We start from the raw sequence: 19,853 nt of genomic DNA, 5'->3' as shown, positions 1-19,853 counted from the left end.
TTAAAAGAATTACGCCATAGATATCAGAATGAATGGATTGGAGGCCACCATAAGGTGTATAAAGCTGTGAATTGATGCTAATTCTCAGGAATTTTGTCTGGTTTTTAGTCTTAACATATTTCATTGAACAATGGATGACTGCTCAATCAGAGTTTAAGATACTTGATCTGATTGTTCATTGATTAATAGCAAGTTTGTTATGACATATAGCCCAAAGGATTTGGTGAGAGGGTAATGATGTCCAAATATTCTTAGTTATACATATGTAAACAAAACAATTACGGAAGAATTAAAACCCCATGTATCTATTCTTTCCTGCTGTCCTGGTTTTAGCTGGGACAGAGTTAGCTCTTCTTTTTAGCAGCTAGAAGAGCTCCGTGTTTTGGTTTTACTCAGAGGCTCGCTCTGAGAAGAATGTCGATAGCAAGTTGATGTTTGTGGTTGGAAGTGAAAACTCCAAGGACTTTTCAGTGTGCCGGAGTGCAGAAGCACGGCGGGATAAGGGGGGAGCATAGCCGGGACAAGGGGGCCATGATTCTTCTTGTGATTTGTGGTGGAACTTAAGATTGAGGGCCAAACTGGCCAATTAGTATTCCATATCATGCAGCGTCATGCCCAGTATAAAAGTGAGGGTCAGCCGGGAAGAAGGGCTTTTGCGCTTTGGCTCTTTTGCACTTCTGCTCTTTTGCGCTTGCTGCGCTGTTGCTCTGCTGTTTTTCTTTCTTTTCTCTCTCTCTCTCTCTGCCCCTATTTCGGGGCCTCGCGTTCGTCCAGGATTGCATCTTCGGGACGAGACGGGCTTCGCATGCGAGGGGGTGGTGAGCACCTACACTGTGTATTAAATCATCTGTATTAAATTGTTCTTATCTCAACCCATGGGTTTCCCGTTTCTCCTTTAATTCTCTCCCTCATCCCTGGGGCTGGGGAGGGTGAGTGAATGACTGTGTGGGGTTTTGTTGCCGGAGCGGCCTAACCCACGACACCTGCCATAGTGAAACAAGTCTAAAATATTTCATATATGCTGTAGGCAGAATTGAATAAAATATTTGTATTGCCTTACAATTATTTCAAAGCAAAGAAAAATCCCACTGGATTGATGAAAAAGTGTCTTTTTTACCAATTCTTGAAAGAAAACACTAAATTCATGAATGTGTTAAACACATATATGCATGAGTGACTAGCATGATGTTAAATGAAAACTTGTGCTTTGAATGGATTTAGCCTGCCATTTGGGAATTTTTTAGAACACTTTGGTTTTTTGGGATCAATATCAGGTTATATATCATGTTTATGTTTTTCTCTCACAAAATACTAGAGAGATGTAAGAAAAGAGTGAAATATATTGACTATTTAATTTCAGAAATTTTGTTGCTGTGTGTTTATGAATTAATACACAATTCTGGCCTCAATTAGAAAAAGAAACTGTCAGGAAACTAGCACAAAGGCAATATATGCAGGACAGTTTCTTCTAGAACTCTTTTTCCCCCCGTATCGTCTTACTAGCATGGGCTTTAGAGTAACTCAATAGAGCTGGAAATCCACTGAGATTCTGAGTATATATTCAGTCCCCTTCAAACATACTGCCAGCAATGTACTAGGAAGCTGTAACACAAACACAGGTTTTCATAAGCCAAAGTCACTGAACTATCAAAACCTTGATTGAGTTCTCCAGCACAATGGGCTTTCTTTGTGTCTTCTTTACTTTCTTTTCACTGAAGAAACTTGAAGAACTAGAGACTCACAGGCCAGTGGGCACCAAAGGCCATGGATCAGACTTTATTCTCGTGGATCAGAAAATCCCTGTTCTAAGGGCCTGTGATTCTACACTTCTCTTATTATGGTCAAGAAAATAGATGGACCCTGAATAAACATTGACAGATGAGTCCAAAGAGACAACAGTAGTCTGTGTGATAACAAACAAATACATTGTATTGTCAGCTTAACCACTGTTAAGAGTTTTTGTGTGCTTTGTGGTAAAAGAGTTCTTTAGTGAGTGTCTTGAAGAAGGATGCTGTGGTAACTTTATTAGTGTTTTTGAGAAGCTCCTGCCAAACATAAAGGTCAGCACAGGACATGCTTCTTGTAAAGTCTGACAAATGAATGGATCATGGTCATCTTCATGAGCTAAAAATATCAAAAAGGGAGATAGATACCTTTTGAATACAACAGTTTTTCACACCTATTGGCATACAGACTCCACTCAGAAACTGAAGGAAATAGAGACCTACATGGACTCTAATGACAGAGCAGGACTGTGACAACTGGTCTGCTTCTAAAGGGCTCAAAAAGATCCTGAAATTTATATTCAGCTAATTTCTGCTTTATTTGCCAATTTCTAGACACAAGACCACACAACCTAGTAACTCAAAAGCAATGTTGTTATGCAACAAAACTATGACTAGACCAGATGTGCAGCCAACTACCAATACTGTATATGTATTCAAACAAAATTGTCATATTTAAGAAAGGAGTTGAATTTGATAAGAAATATTTTCCATGCCTGCATGGTCATGAATTTAAGAGATCATGGTTGGTCCTTGTAGATACTATGGATGCCAAGCTTGTATCTGAACATTTCTTTGCATCCATGTATTTGACATGTGATTGCTTTTCCTCATGGAGTCAAGAACTTTTATTGCAGTCAGAAGCTTTTGAGGGAGGCTACGCCCTAAGAAGCTGTAACTCCATGAGAAAAGCCTGTGCTGGAACAATCTGATGGGTAAGCACTGGATTCAGTGGGAAGGAGTCACGTCGGAGAAGTTTGTGGAGAACTGTCTCCCAGGAGAAGGAATCCCATGTTGGAGCAGAGGAAGAGTGTGGGGAGTTCTCCTGGTGAAGAGGAAGAAAGAGCAGAAGCAGCATGTGGTGAGTTGGCCTGCAACACCCATTCTCCATCCCCCTGAGACGCTGGGGGAGGAGGCAGAGCCAGGAAGAAGGCAGGGGTGGAGTTGTTTTTAAGATCTGGCTTGGTTTCTCATTACCTTCTCTGAATCTGACTGGTAATCATTTAAATTTGTCTCCAAGTCGAATCTATTTTGCCTCTGGCCATGGCTAGTGGATGATCTGTCTCACTGGGGAAGGGTGGGCTGTGGGGGGGTGGGGGTGGTGTGTGGGGTGCAGTGCGCAAGTGGCTGCATGGTGCTTAGTTGATGCCTGAGTAAAACATGGCAACAATGCAGTTGTTACTTACCTTCCTGTTCTTTCCTACTCAGAGCTTAGTTCAAAAGAAACCCTACAGTATAGAATTATTCATGCTTGGCTTGCTGGGATTTTTTTGTGCTTTTCTGGCCTTAAGGACCGGATTTCAACTCTATTGAGCCCAGACTTTCACTCTCTTTTAAAGAGTTAAGCTATAATGGCAACTTTATAAAAATGTAAACTTGCGATGGTCCCCCCACCCCTCATAAACTGCAGTTCTTAAATTGGATTCCTCTGAGTCACTAATCACTGAGGGCCACGCCGAGGACAGAATCAAGGACTACCTCTACAGTGCTATTAGAGTGAGTCCATGGACAAGGTTCAAGGTCTAATTATCAACCTGTCATAGCATTACTCGCAGCAGTGCCCTTGGTGACAGTTCAGGGACACACGGGTGTGACTTCTGCATGAACTGACATAATAACATGAATTCAAGTGTTTTGGTGGGGCTGAAAAATTCATGCAGCCTCCAGCTTTCCCCTCTGCCCTTGCCATGATGATATTGTGTAGGGAAGACACTTTGAGGCACCGCAGGTGTTGTTTTTGACACTGGCCATTGCAGGGGTGTGAGGAAGCAGCATACAAGATTAATTCAAGTTGCCAACAAAGGACATTATGGATGCCACGTACAGTGTGTTAGGGACTGGCTGGACAGTGGAGAGCTTCCTGTATGCTGCTTTTGTCTGGCACATTAGAGATGCAGATGATGAACCCTGTCAGACAAATCCCTGCAATTTCAGTTATTTCACACTCCTCCTCCAAGATACATCAAGACTCACTCTTACCTTCACTTTCACATACATTCTGCTTCAGCAAAATCTGTTAGGTGACCATTTATTTTTCTAATTTGTAATGTTGCTGCAAAGCTTTTTTCAGCAGTTGTGCATAAGGAAAACTCCATGGGAGGGGTGGAGTTCCATTTATGTATATAATGTATATCATGTATAAAATATTATACCTATTTTTATGAATGAAATGGATATTTATGCAGAAAATATCCGTCTTATGATTGTGATATTTAAATAATACTTGAAAATGTAAAAATAAAAATACATTTCCATGTAAAATATTCATAATTTTAGAAATACTTAAATTAGCTAAGTTAATAAACATTTTGATTTCTGTGAAAGTGATGAAGCAGTTAGTCCCGAAAACCATTTTTAGGTACACAAAGGACAGTAAAGTCACTAGGAGTACTCAGCACAGATTTATCAAGAAGTCATACTTGACCAAGTTGGTGAACTTCTACAATGAAATTACTGCCTTGGTAGATGAGAGGAGATAGTCACATATTTTACATCAAAAGATAACCAGTTTTCTGTAGAATCTTATGAGTGATGAAATAAAAGGAAGCTAAAGCAATTGTTATTCCTAGGCATCTAGAAAGTAGATCATGTGATTTATTTTTTTTTTAGTAAGAGGAGAGAAGTGAATCCTGTGGTTTCAAAACTGGAATATATAATACTGACTAAAGATTTTGCTGAAATAATGTAATCCATATTAAGAAACTATATTTATATTTGAATTTACCCAACTAGTTTACATTTATTTTTTGATAACTGGAACTTCAGCAATTTAAATTACTATAATCTGAACAAAATTAACTGTTTGAACTTTAAAATAAACTGTTAAATTTTACATTTTTCAGAACCTAGCCTAAGTAATTTTTCAGTTGAAATATACTGTTCATACTAATAATCTGATCTTTGTCATCTCTGATGTTTGTCATGAATAAACTTCTAGCATCTTCTTCCCCTCCATCCCTCCATACAGATGTTCCAGCTATTGGTCTTGAAATATTTATAATTATCATGTTCTTCACATATCAAAACAAGCAAAATTACTGTTAAAGAGCTATAAAATATCTTTATTTCAAAAATCACAATGATAAAAATGATAAATGTTCTGTATTTTTTGTTAGCTTTGGCTTGAATGTCAATTCTGTAAAAATTGGTGTCTCTTGAGGATTCTCAGGTTTTCATAATATTGAAAAAGTGATTATTGTATCTTAATATTTTTATCAAATTACTGTGCTTACTCCAGAAAATGAGGACTTCAAATCATTCTTTTTTTTTGAGAAACTTCGTCCTCTTCAATCAAGAATCTTAATTTAATCTTAATATGACTTAAAGAAGTCATATTTCATATTGAATATATGTAGGAAATTGGTAATACATTCCAAATATACAGTTCTATTTGTGGTCTAAAATCACTTGCAAAATACATACTTTTTATTAATTTTTAGAAAAAAAAATGTTCATTTTCAGTAGCATTTATATTTATTCTGCAGGCTCTTAGCATTTGGGACTTGGAGTAGAATCTTCTCAAATAATGTGTGAATATCCATAAAAATACGCAACAGCTGTATGTCACCTCTACGTGTGTCTCACAGTCATCCAACTGTTCCAGACAGGATACCATGTCACTGTGTCTGTTACTAAGGCACAAATGGTGAGCTATCATTTATCACCCTACATTGGTTTAGTGTTCAGAGCTGGCTTGTATGTAGTCGGCTGTGACAGCCTGTGGACAGATCTGTCTGTTCACAAAAGAGTGTGTCAACATCACTTAGAACTTGCTCAGGGATATTTTAGTCAAAATGTCATAGCAGCAGTGTTGTGTGTTTATTATATAAATAATTAGCTTAATTTATCTACAAATCTTAATCTACATAAATCTGTCTCAAGGACTAAATTAAAATTTCTGAATGTTTCTGATGGATAAATATTCTGGATTATCATTTTATATCTAGAAGTCTCCCTGAACAAAAAACCCTTCAGAAAATAAAATAGAGATATTCTGAATTGAGAAAGGATTATCTTTCATTTACTTTGCATAACAGTACTAAATATTTTTTACATCATTTTTACCATAGAATAGTATTCCCCTTCACTTGCTTAATTCTATTCACTTTTTCTGTAAAAACATTCCTCATTAATGTATTTAATTGCAAAACATAGATTGCTTTGCTAACGGTAAATGGCATTATTTAAACTATAAGAAAGGAAATCAAATTATCCCTCCAGAAGGATAATTACATGTTTGAAAATCCACCTCAAGATACTAAATTAAAAGTTGGCCCTACTTTGACCAGAGGTTCCAACCAGATGACCTCCACCAGTCCCTTCCAATCCAAATCTTTCTATGATTCTGTAATCATTCACTTAAAGTGTCAATCAAGGAGTAATTTGTTATCTTTTTCCTGAACTTTTCCTGAAGCTTTCTAGGTCAGCTTCATCCCTTGTGTCTTAAATAATGGGGAAAAAGACTTCTTGTGGATAACAGACACTGTAAACATGCATTGCATTAGCAATGGTTATATTGACTCTGCAGGTTAGAGTGAGGCTGCTGTGAGGCTGGAACTAAAATTTGGAGTATATGACTGCTGTCACCTTGTGGACTATTGTTATGGTTTGATGTGGGGGGGGAGGTTCTGGTGGCAGGAGCTGCCCATCAGATCGGACTCCCATCCCCCTCGGGGCTTGAGACAATCCACGCCTCTGCGAATTGCCCTATTTAAGTTGGGACAAAGGAACCAGAAAGGTGTGTGCCTTTGCCCTGGAGCGAGGAGAAGGGCGCTGCCCCCGTTCCCTGGTGCCCGGCCGGGTGGTGGCCCGAGCTGGGCTGGTGCCACCCACTGAGGACGGTGGTGGCGGAGCCACTTGGGGAACGCGGGGAGAGCCCCGCTCCCAGGGTGCCCACCGGGCCGAGTTCACCCAGAAAGGACTGAGATCTGAGAGAAATGGCCACACTGACACCAGGCCAGTGAAGATGGAACGGGATGAGGTGTCCCACAGCTAAGTTTCCCTTGCAAGCGGTGGCGAGACGACAAATGACCCCCTTGCAGCCAGGCAGTCCCAGGAGAGCAGAGACCCACTTGCAGCCCGTGGAAACCCATGTCGAGAAGAGATGCCAGAGCCTGAGTACGGTACGCATCTAGAGTCTGTGGGACAACCCTCGTCGATGGGGAGGTGTTTTATTTAAAGGAGATGCCTGAGCCCGAGGACTATTGTGAATCATGGGCACAGGTTGAGACTCATTTACGCATTTACGCATTTATGCATTTAAAGTCTGTATGGAGACGAATTTAAGGTCTATATGACGACCCACGCCAGAGCAAGTGGCAACGACTCCCTAAGAATCCGAGACTGTGGTAAAGCCCGCACCGAAGCAATCCGATGGGGAAGGATTGCATCCTGCGGGTAGGACTCACGCTGGAGACTTTTGTGGATTTTCCTCATTAGTAGGGGATCCACTGGAGCAAGGGACAATGGTGTAAGGACTCCTTCTCCTTTAAGAGAAGCGGCAGTAACAGCATGGAATGAACTGACCTGCACTCCCCCATTCCCTGCCCCTGTGCACTGCAGGGAGGAGGAGGTAGAGCCGGGAAGAAAAGGCAAAGGGGTGTAGAATTTAAGATCCGGCCTTGTTTTCTTTTTATCCTTTTAAGTAACTGGTTTTGCTTGTCTTTATTCTTTAAGTAACTGTTAATAAATTGTTTTGCTTTAAGAGAGCTGAGTCTGTTTTGCCCGGCACCATGGTTGGTGGGTGCTCCCTCTGTTCTTGTCTCGACCCTCAGTCCTTTTATTATATTTTTCTCCTCTCCATTTTACTGGAGTGAGAGACCGACTGCGTGGAGTTTAGTTGCCGGATCGGCCTAAACCCACGACAACTATACTAACGCATAAGGAGGGGAAAGACTGTGGTGCTGCTGCTGCTCCTTCCATCAAAGCCTGTCTTCCTGCTTACACATCAGTTCAATCATCTCAGACTGGAGCTTTAAGACTGGTTAGGAAGACTGTGATCCTACCCTGTCACTATTTTCCAAATAAATGTTTAGTCCTCCATTGGCAGCTTCTGAGGAAGTCTTCATGAAAGAAAAACAGAAGCAGAAAAATATTAATGGACTTCAATGGCTGATGTCTCTTAATAAATCCAAAGGAGAAAGACATGGAACAATACCTTTCATACAGTTAAAGGCACCATTTTAAGAGGAACTCTGTTTATCTTGAAAGCTGGTAAAAAGATGATTTCTTCTAAGAGGGTCAGCTTAATTAGGAGCTCAGAAAGCCATCAGTGGCAAAGGGGGAACTCATTTGGCTTGGGTATGTGTAAAGCGCAGTGATTTTTTAATTGCCTAGTTTCTGAAAAATAAAGCAATTATTTTTCTAAAAATCCAGTTATTATATGTTTACAAAAAAAAGCTTTGCTACCAGAATGATGATCTTTTTTTTTTTTTTTCTTTTATGATATAACTTCAAGAAGGTGATGGTTACTGGAGAAAGGGAAATTAATGTGCTCTGAGCTGCTAGGAAACTTTGAATTATAGGACCGGGCTCTGTGTTGCAGCACAGTGCTTTCTGCGTTTAAGATGCTTTGATTTAACAGGTTAAGGTGTGGATGTAGATACAAAGACGAGTTTGCACAGAATCTTTGAATTGTATCACAAGGTTTCAAAACAAAAATATCAGTTAGCGCTCTTTAGAAGAGGTTCCATGAAGGCCTAATATTTTAAGTTTTATGTAATTTAACATAATATGAAGGAAAATCCTAGTTTTTCACTATTTATTGAATTGTCAATTAGTGATTTATTTTTGTTATTATAGCATTTTCACTCTGTTCATCTGTGTAGCAGTAAAGAGAGAAATCCAAACCTAAATTTTTGTGAGACATACATATATTCCTTTGTTGCAAGAAGATCTTTTCCAGATCTTGTCTTATTAATTTTCTGCCTTAATAGTGTAATTTCAACTTGTTTAAATAAAATTGACTAAAGCTTCTGTCAGCAGCTTTGGCTGAGAAGAATAATGATTTAAGCAACAAAGCACATTTAATCATGCTACTTACTGAATTGGGGAGTTAATATTATCATTACAGAAAAATCACATTAAAACTTAGAGCCAACACGATGTTTTTATAATTGGATCAGCAATGTTATAGGTTACATATACAGAGAGAGATTTCTGGTCAAAGTACAATTAATTGCTAATTCACATCATATCGTTGTGTGTCTGTCTAAAACGTATTTGTTTAGGCATTGTCATAACCAACCATGGAGAAGTGAGAACATTGCACTTATTTTTCACTAACATTTTATGTGCCTTTTTTTCAACTGTGTAATATTATCTTGCCTGGCTGGCTAGCATTAAATCAAAGGAGTTTGTCTAAGGGAAGCCAACAAAAAAGAAATAATGACAGTGATAGTAAGCCTTACAGAGACAGTGCAGAGGACTACTAATTGGTGAATGCACTTTCTGCCTTCAGCTATATAGACTGTGTTTACTCGTTATAGGACTGAACCTAGGATTAATCTAAAACCATGAAGATCCTAGAGCTGGGAAGACTATCAGCATCAGTTGAGTTAAGAGGCAACCACATAGCTGTGCAAGGTGTGAAGCTTTATCAGGCAGGATATTCCCAGGGCCAGGAGCAGCATTTCTAGGGCTGATAGAAGAAAATAAATGTGTCTAAGAGCAAGGCATCGTTAGGTTGTTATGAAAGGTCGATCCCCACACGCGTAAAGGAGGCTTAACACCCCAATAACCTCACCAGGGAGACAAGTTACTTCCCTGACCCATCCTAGGTCTGTCACCAGAGGGCCATCAGCCACATAGTCTGAAGGTGACGCCACCTTGAGTCAATGTCAGCAACAAGTAAGGGGACTCTCTTATGGGTATACATGCAAGTGTATGGAGGTCTATGTGCCAAACGCCGAAATGCATCGCAGGGGGCCATGAGCTTGAGATGCCAACAACTGGAGAGGCTGGAGTGCATATGTGTGTGTGTTAATGAGTGATTGTTAACCAACATTAAGCTGCACTAACTGTTGAGTAGGATAAGAGGCTTGAGAGCCAACTACTAGAGAGGCCTTAAATCTGGTACAGATACTGGAGAGACAAGAGGATTTGCAGGTTAGCTACTGGAGGGACCAGGGAGCCCAAGACAGCTACTGTAGAGACTGCTATGTGGATTCAGTAGTGGTAAGGCCATAGATCTAGACCAGATACTGGATAGACCCATCTGCATGCGTGTGACTGGACATGAGGCAACTAGGAGACCAGAGGCTGCAAGGGCCAGCAACTGGATAGACCTGGTATCTAAGGCCAGTTAGTGTAGCAATCTGTAGTGCATGTGTCTGTGTGTGTGAGAGGAGGTCTGAATATCAACAGCTGGGTTGGGGCTGCGGACTCTAGAGTTCACGCACCCAAACGCCAGCACCTGGGACATCAGAGGATATCCAGTTACTGGATAGACCAGCTACTGGAGGGATCCATATGGTATACACATAACAGGCTTTCATTCTGATTTGTGTCATTTGTGGTTGTGTGAATGCTGTTTCCTGTCTGTATTGATCTGTGTGTGTGTATGTGTATATGACGTGGGTGGTTGTGGCTGTGGGTGTGTGTGTCTGTGTGTGTGTTCCTGTTGGAACCCGGGAACCAGGCGCTGTGGCAGCCTTGCATCTATTGGCCTACTTCAGTTAGCAGCTCTTAACAGACGTGAAATCCCTTTTAGTTTTATCCTCATTGGCTAAGAGCCTCTGAGTAAATAAACAATACTTTAAAAAAATGCATACCTTTGGGCAAAATTATCTGGGAAGACTCGAGTGCTGCCTGGATATAGTCCTTTCTGCTCACTTGCTGATCAAGCTAAGTATTTATTTCACTCTGTCTTAAGAGCTACAGATATTCATTTGTGTCATGCTGTGACCAAACAGACGTACTCTCTTAAGAGTCTTCACTCCTAATTCATGTCATGAGCTGACTAGAACAAGAGGAAGCTCATGTGATGCATGTCTGGATTGGAACATGCTGTAGTGCCTCTATATCTATTCTCTAGACATGCTTATAGAAGTGTTTAAATCAACTGCTTTTATAGAAGCCTGGAGGCAAGATCTTTCTGGTACGAAACATAATGTGAATATGGTTGGTGAATAAATTACTTCAGTTAAGAGAGATGTTCTTTGGCGAGATGGAGGAATTCAAGCCTGTAACTTGAAAGGTGCTCTTGAGAAGCATCAAAAAATTGCCTAAATTTGCACAAAGCAGTACAGTGAGCTTTTCTGTAATCATATCACTGAGGATTCTTTAGATATTTTATCATTGGACGTTGCCTATTCATTGGTGAAATAATAATGCATCTTCATAACAAACAGCATACTGAGATTTTTTTTTGTGATTCTGTGATTTCAAATCCCACTAAACTCATCACTCTATGAGTTATCACACACCACTTCAGTTCTGGCTTTTAGTCACTGAGATCTGCTATTTCTGCTGAAGATTAATAGCCTTATTCAGTATCTACTTGTCTAAAAGACCTGTTTGATACGGGGATAGGTATAGGAGTAGGCATAAGACTACATAAGACTATATTAGCTATTATTTCTATGGATAGGTATAAGAATAGGCATAAGACTCTGGGAAATACATAGCTCTGTGAAATAGCTCTGTGAATTGCTAGAAGCTATCAAATACTAATCCCTGCTTTGAAACACTAACTACCCGAAAAGAAGGCCGGTAAGAGAGACAAAATAAATGATGGCAAGGTTGTAACTCGTGACCCATAGGGAGAAAAACAGACAAAGAGGAGAGATAAGGACTAACGAGAACTAACATTTGTCTTCAAGCAATAACAAGTAGGAGACAACCAGATGTCCACTCAAGGCCAGGGAAACGGTTTGGCTCTACAGGCCCAGCCAAAACAAGAGTTTTAGAGTTTTAGGGAAGAAGTGAAAACACACAGCGAGGAAGACCTACGGCCTTCATCCCAAAGACCCCTGCCCACGACCACCAGGAGGCGTGTCAAGGCGGATCCTGAGGCGGGGGCTATGGAAATGATCTCCAGGGAGAGACTGCCCTTTTGGGGGAGGGGGTGATGAGTATGTCTGTATAAATACAAGAAAAACTGCTACGGCGGGTGTGCACATTTGTGGTGGAGCGATCCCCCGTGCACCCAGCGCTGCAATAAACATACACACTTTACAACTTTCCAAGTTGTGGAGTCTGTTTCCGCACATCAGTTTTGGCGAGCCAGCCAGGAGACTCTGCTCGACTGTGGAACCGACTGCGGAGCGGACGCCCCTTGGCGCGCCCCGAGAACTTTCCTCGGAGGAGCCTCCTCTCCTCAGCCGATTACCCAGAGGCAGACAAGGACTTCCTGAGCCGCGGACAAACGGTATGTTCGGGTAAGAGTGGCCGGAGACGTCCGGCGTATGGGGCTGCTGGTAAATCATGCGGAGACGTCCGGCGTGCAGCATTGTCCCCGGGCAGGGCAGGGTGCCCTGTGGTAAGGAGGGCCCTGGGGAGTTTGCTGCCTTAGAGGATCAGAGACTGGTGAGCTGGAATGTGTGCCAGCAAGAACCAGAGACTGAAACCAGAGACTGGTGAGCTGGAATCCAGATCCGGAGACTGGGCCAGCAAGAACCAGGGACTGGCAGGCCGCTAGCGATCTTGTGAGCAGATTGAGCAAACTCAGAGGCTTTCGCTACTTCCCTGAAGGGCGAGGCGCCGTTTTGGCATTTCACTTGGGCGCCCGAACACTGAGTCTGACACAGAGGGGTGGGTAAGTAGCGCAACCTCACAGTCATATGGCTTATGGAATATTAGCAGCTGCAGGAGGGGTAATAGCTGGATCGGTAATTGTCTGTTATCTGCTCTGTCATACGTTCTCTTGTTCCTGTCGTTCTGTGTTTTGTGTAAGTAACAAGAGAAGACATTTCGTTCCAGCCGCATCTGGCCCTATACCCTGAAAAGGGTGAGAGGTGTCAGAAAGCAATGGGGACGAGTTGAAATCTCTATATACTGCTATCTATTGCAAAATCTGGTACTGTGTATTTCGTAAAGTTTATACCATTCAAAGTTTATATCGTCTAACATCAGCGCATGTAATAAGGCCTTTTAATGTTTGTATAAGTTTGCTGGGCTAGCCCTGAAATGTGTGATTGTGTGATTAATCACTGAGTGAGTGTTTAAGCGAGTGAGACGCAGGCTGGCTGCGGAGCAAGTGTGCCGTTCTGATCCATGGTCCCGTGTTCTCCGTGAGGAGAGCGGCCGGAGACGAGTGAAGCGTGTGATACCGTAAAAGTGTACGTGTGAGTGGGTGAGACGTGTAATTGTACACAAAGCGAGTGCAGAGTCTGAATCCGTGGTTCAGTTCTCCCACGAGGGAAACAGCCGGAGACGGACAAAGCGAGTGACAAACTAAAAATTGTATTATTATTATTCACATGAGCATCAGACAGAATATTAAGGTGCAGTTAAAAGGGAGAAATGGAGTAAAGGGAAAGTAAGTGAAATGGGGGGAGGAAAAAGTAAACCTTATGAAAAATCCCCTTTGGGTTGTATGTTAACGCACTGGAAAGATATAGTGGGACAAGGAGGCACAGAGAATACAAAGAAACTAATCAAATATAGTAACCAATGGTGGCTGCTTTATAAGCTAGAAAATGAAGCTAAATGGCCCAGTGAGGGTGGAACACTAAACTATGACACGCTTTTACAATTAATGTGTTGTTCCTAAGAAGGGAAGAAAAATGGGATAAAGTTAAATACGCAGATATGCTCTTTGTTCTCCAAAATAACCCTGAATGACAGAGAGATTGCAGACTAATGCCTCCACGAGATCCCATAGTCCTCGCATTAGAAAAGGAAAACAAGAGGGAGAACCAAAATAAATTAAAAAGCTGCTGCTCAGCCTGCAGCATTGGACAAAGGTGTACTAGAAAAAGTAAAACCCACCAGGGCACAGAACAAGATCTAACTGATATTTTCAAGCCTCCCCCTCAGTCTCAGGAGCAAAATGAGGACTCAAACGAGACCCCTACTCCTCCAGACAGCCCGATATCCTCCCGCACTAAGAAAAAATGGCCGGCGGCAGCAGAGCAGCCAACAGCACCAATTCTGCAGGCACCCCTCCGGGAAGTAGTAGGACCGGATAGTGGGACAATAAGAATTAAGGTACCATTTTCCTATAATGATTTAAGGGAATGGAAGACAGCTGCTCAGGAATATCGCAGCGATACTGTAAGCACCACCCAAAATCTTAGATTCATAATAAAGCAGTACAACCCTGATTGGAATGATATGCAATTATTGCTAGAATGTTAACTGAGACAAAGAAACAATTAGTCATAAAAGCTGCCGAGGATCTTGCAAAAGATCACTATGAGGCTAGGGGAGGAACAAAAGGAAATGTAATTTCTACTAGATATGGTGGCAACATATTCTGTTTTAAATCAAGCCTTAATGCCTTTAGGAAATTATTACATTGTAGTAAAAGGAGCAACTGGCCAGAGTGAAAAGGCTTACTTTTTGAATTTTTAAAATATAAACTGGGTAAGCAAGTGGGCATTCATAAATTCTTGTATATGCCAAACTCCCCAAAAGCCCTTTTGGGAAGAGATCTATTAGAACAATTGGGAGCCACGATAAAATTCAAGAAAGGTGAAATTACTCTGGAGGTAAATGATCATCAGTATGTACAAATAATGAGCTTGCTTTTAGTTAATATTCCCACAGAAGGAAAAATCGACACGGAAATCACTGACCGGGTGTATCCAGGAGTTTGGGCAACTGATGTACCAGGATGTGCCACAAATGTCCAGCCAGTGGTAATAAATTTGAAAAGCGAACACAGAGCGGTAAGAATTAAACAATACCCACCAAAAAGAAGATAGGGTCCAATCATAGAAACAAAATAGCAGAGGATCAGTACACTGTGGTTGCTAATCCAATACGCTGTTAACCACTCTGACTCCTGATTTGACTTGGTTTACAGTTTTAGATTTAAAAGATGCCTTCTTTTGCCTCCCTCTCCATGAAGCCAGTCAGAAAATCTTTACTTTTGAATGGGAAAATCCCAAGAGTGATTGAAAGACCCAGCTCACCTGGACGGTGTTGCCACAAGGTTTTAAGAACAGCCCTACGATTTTCAAAAACCAGCCAGCAAAAGACCTAGAGTCATGGGAACCACCACAAGAAGAAAGTATTACAATATGTAGACGACTTCCTTACCGCGACTAAGACCAGAGAATCCTGTGTCATCTGGACTGTAAGTTTACTAAATTTTCTTGGGCTCCAGGGGTACCGGGTTTCTCAGAGAAAGGCACAAATAACATTGCAACAAGTTACATATCCTGGGTATGAAATCAGTGCTGGTCAGCGTTTCCTGGGTCAAGCCCGGAAAGAAGCCATATGCCAGGCCCCCCAACCACAGACTGTGAAAGAGCTACGAACTTTCTTAGGAATGATGGGGTGGTGTCGGCTCTGGATATACAACTATGACTTGCTTGTTAAACCACTGTATTCTTTAGTAACATCCAGCCAAAAATACCTCCAATGGGATACGGAGCATTCCACCAGCTGAAAAAGGCCCTGGTGTCAGCACCAGCATTGGGACTTCCTGATGTGAGTAAACCATTTTTCTCAGAGAATAGCATTAGGGATACTGGCATGGGACCTGGGACCATGCAGACGAGCTGTGACGTACTTTCCAAACAACTGGATGTTGCCACAAAAGGATGGCCCAGTTGCCTGAGGGCAGTGGCAGCAGTCATCCTGAATATTCAAGAGGCCCGGAAGTTTACCTTAGGCCAGAAAATGACTGTTTTCGTGTCCCACACAGTGTCCACAGTCCTTGAAGCAAAAGGGGGACATTGGCTCTCCTGCAGAGGTTCCTGAGGTATCGAGCCATCATGGCCGAACAGGATGATGTTGAAATTATAACTACTAACATTGTTAACCCAGCTTGATTTCTCAGTGGGAACACTGGAGAACGAGTGAATCGTGACTTTCTCGAAACAATTGAGGCGACACACTCCAGCCGCGCTGACTTCAAAGATGCCCCCATGAAGGGCGTAGAACACTGGTTCACAGACAGAAGCAGTTATGTTATGAGTGGAATGCGACATTTGGGATACGCCGTCACCACTTCTGAAAAGGTAATAGAATCGGGACCATTACCAACTGACACCTTGGCACAGAAAGCTGAAATCATAACCCTGACTCGAGCTCTAGAAAGAGCTGAAGGAAAAGCTATCAAGCATGCAGAGAGACTTTAAAACTTTTAATGCAGTACAACTTCCTGAAAAAGTGGCAATTATGCACATCGGCACACCAGAAGGTGAGCACAGAATTGGAAAGAGGGAATGAACTGGTGGATAGAGAGGCAAAACAGGCTGCTAGAAAAGAGATACAGGTAGAAGGGGCACTAATCCCCAATGGATGTATATCTTTAGAAGGTAAGCCAGAATATACAAAAGATGACCGTAAACTCATTACAGATCTAGAAGGATCATATAATGAGGATGAGTGGGCCATGACACCACACAAAAACTTACAGTTCCTTCTTATATGGTTTGGCCATTAGCCTGAGAAGAACACAAGAAAGGCCATTGTGGGGTGGAAGCATTATACAAATATCTTATCAAAAGTATAGTGGCTGAAAATCTGTATACCGCTGTCAGACAAGTAACTCAGCAATGTGATCTCTGCCTCCAGACTAGTCCAAAGACCATTGCACAGCCAGAAATAGGCCAAATTGGGAAAGGGAATGCTCCAGGACAACATTGGCAAATTGATTTCTCGGAACTTCCTAGAAAAGGGGGGTATCAATATTTGCTTGTACTAACTGATACCTTTTCAGGCTGGCCAGAAACCTTTCCATGTAGAACAGCTAAAGCTCGATAAATAAGCAAAGCGTTACTCCAAGAAATAATACCCAGGTTTGGAGTCCCAGCAGTAATATCCTCAGACAGAGGAACCACACTTCATCTCTAAGGTAGTGCAACAAATTAGTCACCATCTAGGAATAGATTGGCAATTACATACTCCATATCGGCCACAATTGAGTGGCCAAGTAGAGAAAATGAATCATTTGATTAAACAACAAATTGTTAAATTGGGACAGGAAACTAATTTGGCTTGGCCCCAATCTATGGGCGGCCTTATGGAGTACAAAAGGGGGTGTCTTCACAAATTGGTGAAGAAATTATGACTTCCTATATGGTGGCATTAAGCAAACAACTCAGAGAAATTGAAAAACATGTATTTGGAACTCGGAGCAGAGGTCTAGATGGACCTGTACATAATATACAACCTGGAGATTTTGTATATGTCAAGTCTCTTGCAGGAAGAACTTTGGAACCACAATGGGAAGGACCATTCCAAGTACTCCTCACCTCCTACACAGCAATCAAGATCAAGGAGCAGAATGCCTGGATTCATCACACCAGAGTAAAAAGTCCATAGATCTCCATGGAAGGTCACACAAGTCCAACCAGGGAAATTACTTTTCTCACAGTCATAATTATAATTCAGGGGTGGGAAAGCACTTATAGCCAGAATGATACTGAGTGGCCTTGGTAGGTATATTGGATCCATGGAGAAATATTCTCCTCGAGAAGGTTTAAATCTATCTACCGTGGTTATGTATGGAAATCAAGAATATTTAAAACAAGAATGGAGTAAGGATACAAAGGGAATTCACCAACTTCAGGGAAATGTAAAAAAAAAAAAAATCAAAGTAGGATGCCAAATTATTAATTGCCCCACCCATAAAAAGGCATCCCAAATTACTAAAATTACTATCTCAATTACTCCCACAAATAATGTGCTTCTAAAGAATTAGATTGTTGGCATAATTTCACACTAGTGCAAAACCACTGAAGTGGCTTGTCTCTGAGCCAATAGTGCTATTGGACTTTCATTTAAATTTAAAATAAACGCTGGGCCAGTTACAACAATGCCCGCTGCGATAGTTACACATCATAAAGAGATAAGTCTACCACACGACCTATGCCAGTACCTAAGCTAGAACCCCAAATTTATGAAATTGGTCCATGTGTAATAAGAAACACAGGACAGCAGTAAGTGTTATTCAACCCAGAATAGTCTCTCAAAAGGGTTGAGTTATCAATGCAGATTAATGTATCAGAAATCCAACCATTGTGTTCTCCTTTCTTACAAACCTTTTATGAAGGATGGGCTACTTGGCTAAGAAAGAGGAAAGGTATTTCTCAAAGACAAAAACCAAGAGACCTGACGGGGCTATTAGGAACAGGGTTGGGAGTTCTGAGTACCATAGACTCAGAAGTAATAATGAACAAGCTGGCCGCTGTCACTAGAGATCTGTCAAAACTGCAATGGCCCTTACAATCCTCGTTATTGACTTTAGGAGCTCACCAGTGGTTAGCATCACAAATCTTACCAGATTGGGAACAAACAAACATAAGAGACCACAATATAATTGTGGATGTGATCGACGGGCTACAAGCCAATATCTCACTAGCCCTGAGTTGTGTTCAGGCCCAACTATGAATGCAATCAGATACTATAGTATCGCCTCTATTATAAGAGAAGGAGAAGAAGGGATATTTCCCACTGAAATCCGAAAGGTAGTCTGGGATGGTGCCACAAGTAAAGAAAGAGAGCTTCAATCCTGGTGGAATATGGTAAATTTTACTTGTAACCCCACCACGCACACAGTTACAGCCTTTGTACTAACCATTTGTAATGTTCTAAAGACTGTGATCCGTCCCATTATAGCTTTAGAACCCTGCTTTATCCTTTCGAACATAGAACATGGGCCCAAAGGGTAAGAGACAGATGACAAGCTCTGAAATCCTGCATTGTGTGAGAACAAGGATTTCTAAGTGAAAGTAATACCCCATGAGCACAAGATATCTGTCTTGATACTGATCAAAAGGTGTGTCATTTTGAAATTCGCCCTGATGTTGGCTCAAAGACAATCATAATATATGCAGGGAAAGGTTGTGCATGTCTACGAACAAAATGTAGCTCCATATTTGTAGAAGAAACGGAAGTAGGCACTAAAAATCATTCAAACTTCTGCATCTGTAATTTCACTCGAATCACGCGATGTGACTTCCACTATTCTGCTCCCGTCACATCCCATCATATTCTAAAATCAGACTATACATTGATCTACGAGTTAATACCCACACCTATAGGAACAAATCTAACTTTGATAAAGAAATTGCTACAGCATCCTGGTTTAAAGCAAATACTGGGCAAATTAGAAAGAGCGGACAGAAAACTCTGGTGACAGTTCATTATGATGCAAACAAGATAAAGAAAATTGTAAAAAGAGAGTAGAGAAGGATGGAGAACATAAATGGTGGGAAGCACTTTTGGATGGTCAGGATTTTTCAATCATCTAATACATCCTGTTACAATACTGTTAATAGCTACAGCTGCCTTGATGCTGTTACTAATACTGCTGTACGTATGGATTTGGTGTGTGTTTCGAAGGGTATCTTCAATGCACAAAGCGTTATATCAATCGGGAAACTTAGGCAAGTAAAAGAATTTACTTGATTTAATAGAAAAGGGGGGACTGATACGGGGATAGGTATAGGAGTAGGCATAAGACTACATAAGACTATATTAGCTATTATTTCTATGGATAGGTATAAGAATAGGCATAAGACTCTGGGAAATACATAGCTCTGTGAAATAGCTCTGTGAATTGCTAGAAGCTATCAAATACTAATCCCTGCTTTGAAACACTAACTACCCGAAAAGAAGGCCGGTAAGAGAGACAAAATAAATGATGGCAAGGTTGTAACTCGTGACCCATAGGGAGAAAAACAGACAAAGAGGAGAGATAAGGACTAACGAGAACTAACATTTGTCTTC

Source organism: Tauraco erythrolophus, chromosome 3 (assembly GCF_009769465.1).
Source record: "Tauraco erythrolophus isolate bTauEry1 chromosome 3, bTauEry1.pri, whole genome shotgun sequence".
Classification (NCBI taxonomy): domain Eukaryota; kingdom Metazoa; phylum Chordata; class Aves; order Musophagiformes; family Musophagidae; genus Tauraco; species Tauraco erythrolophus.
This window is presented reverse-complemented; position numbering follows the sequence as displayed.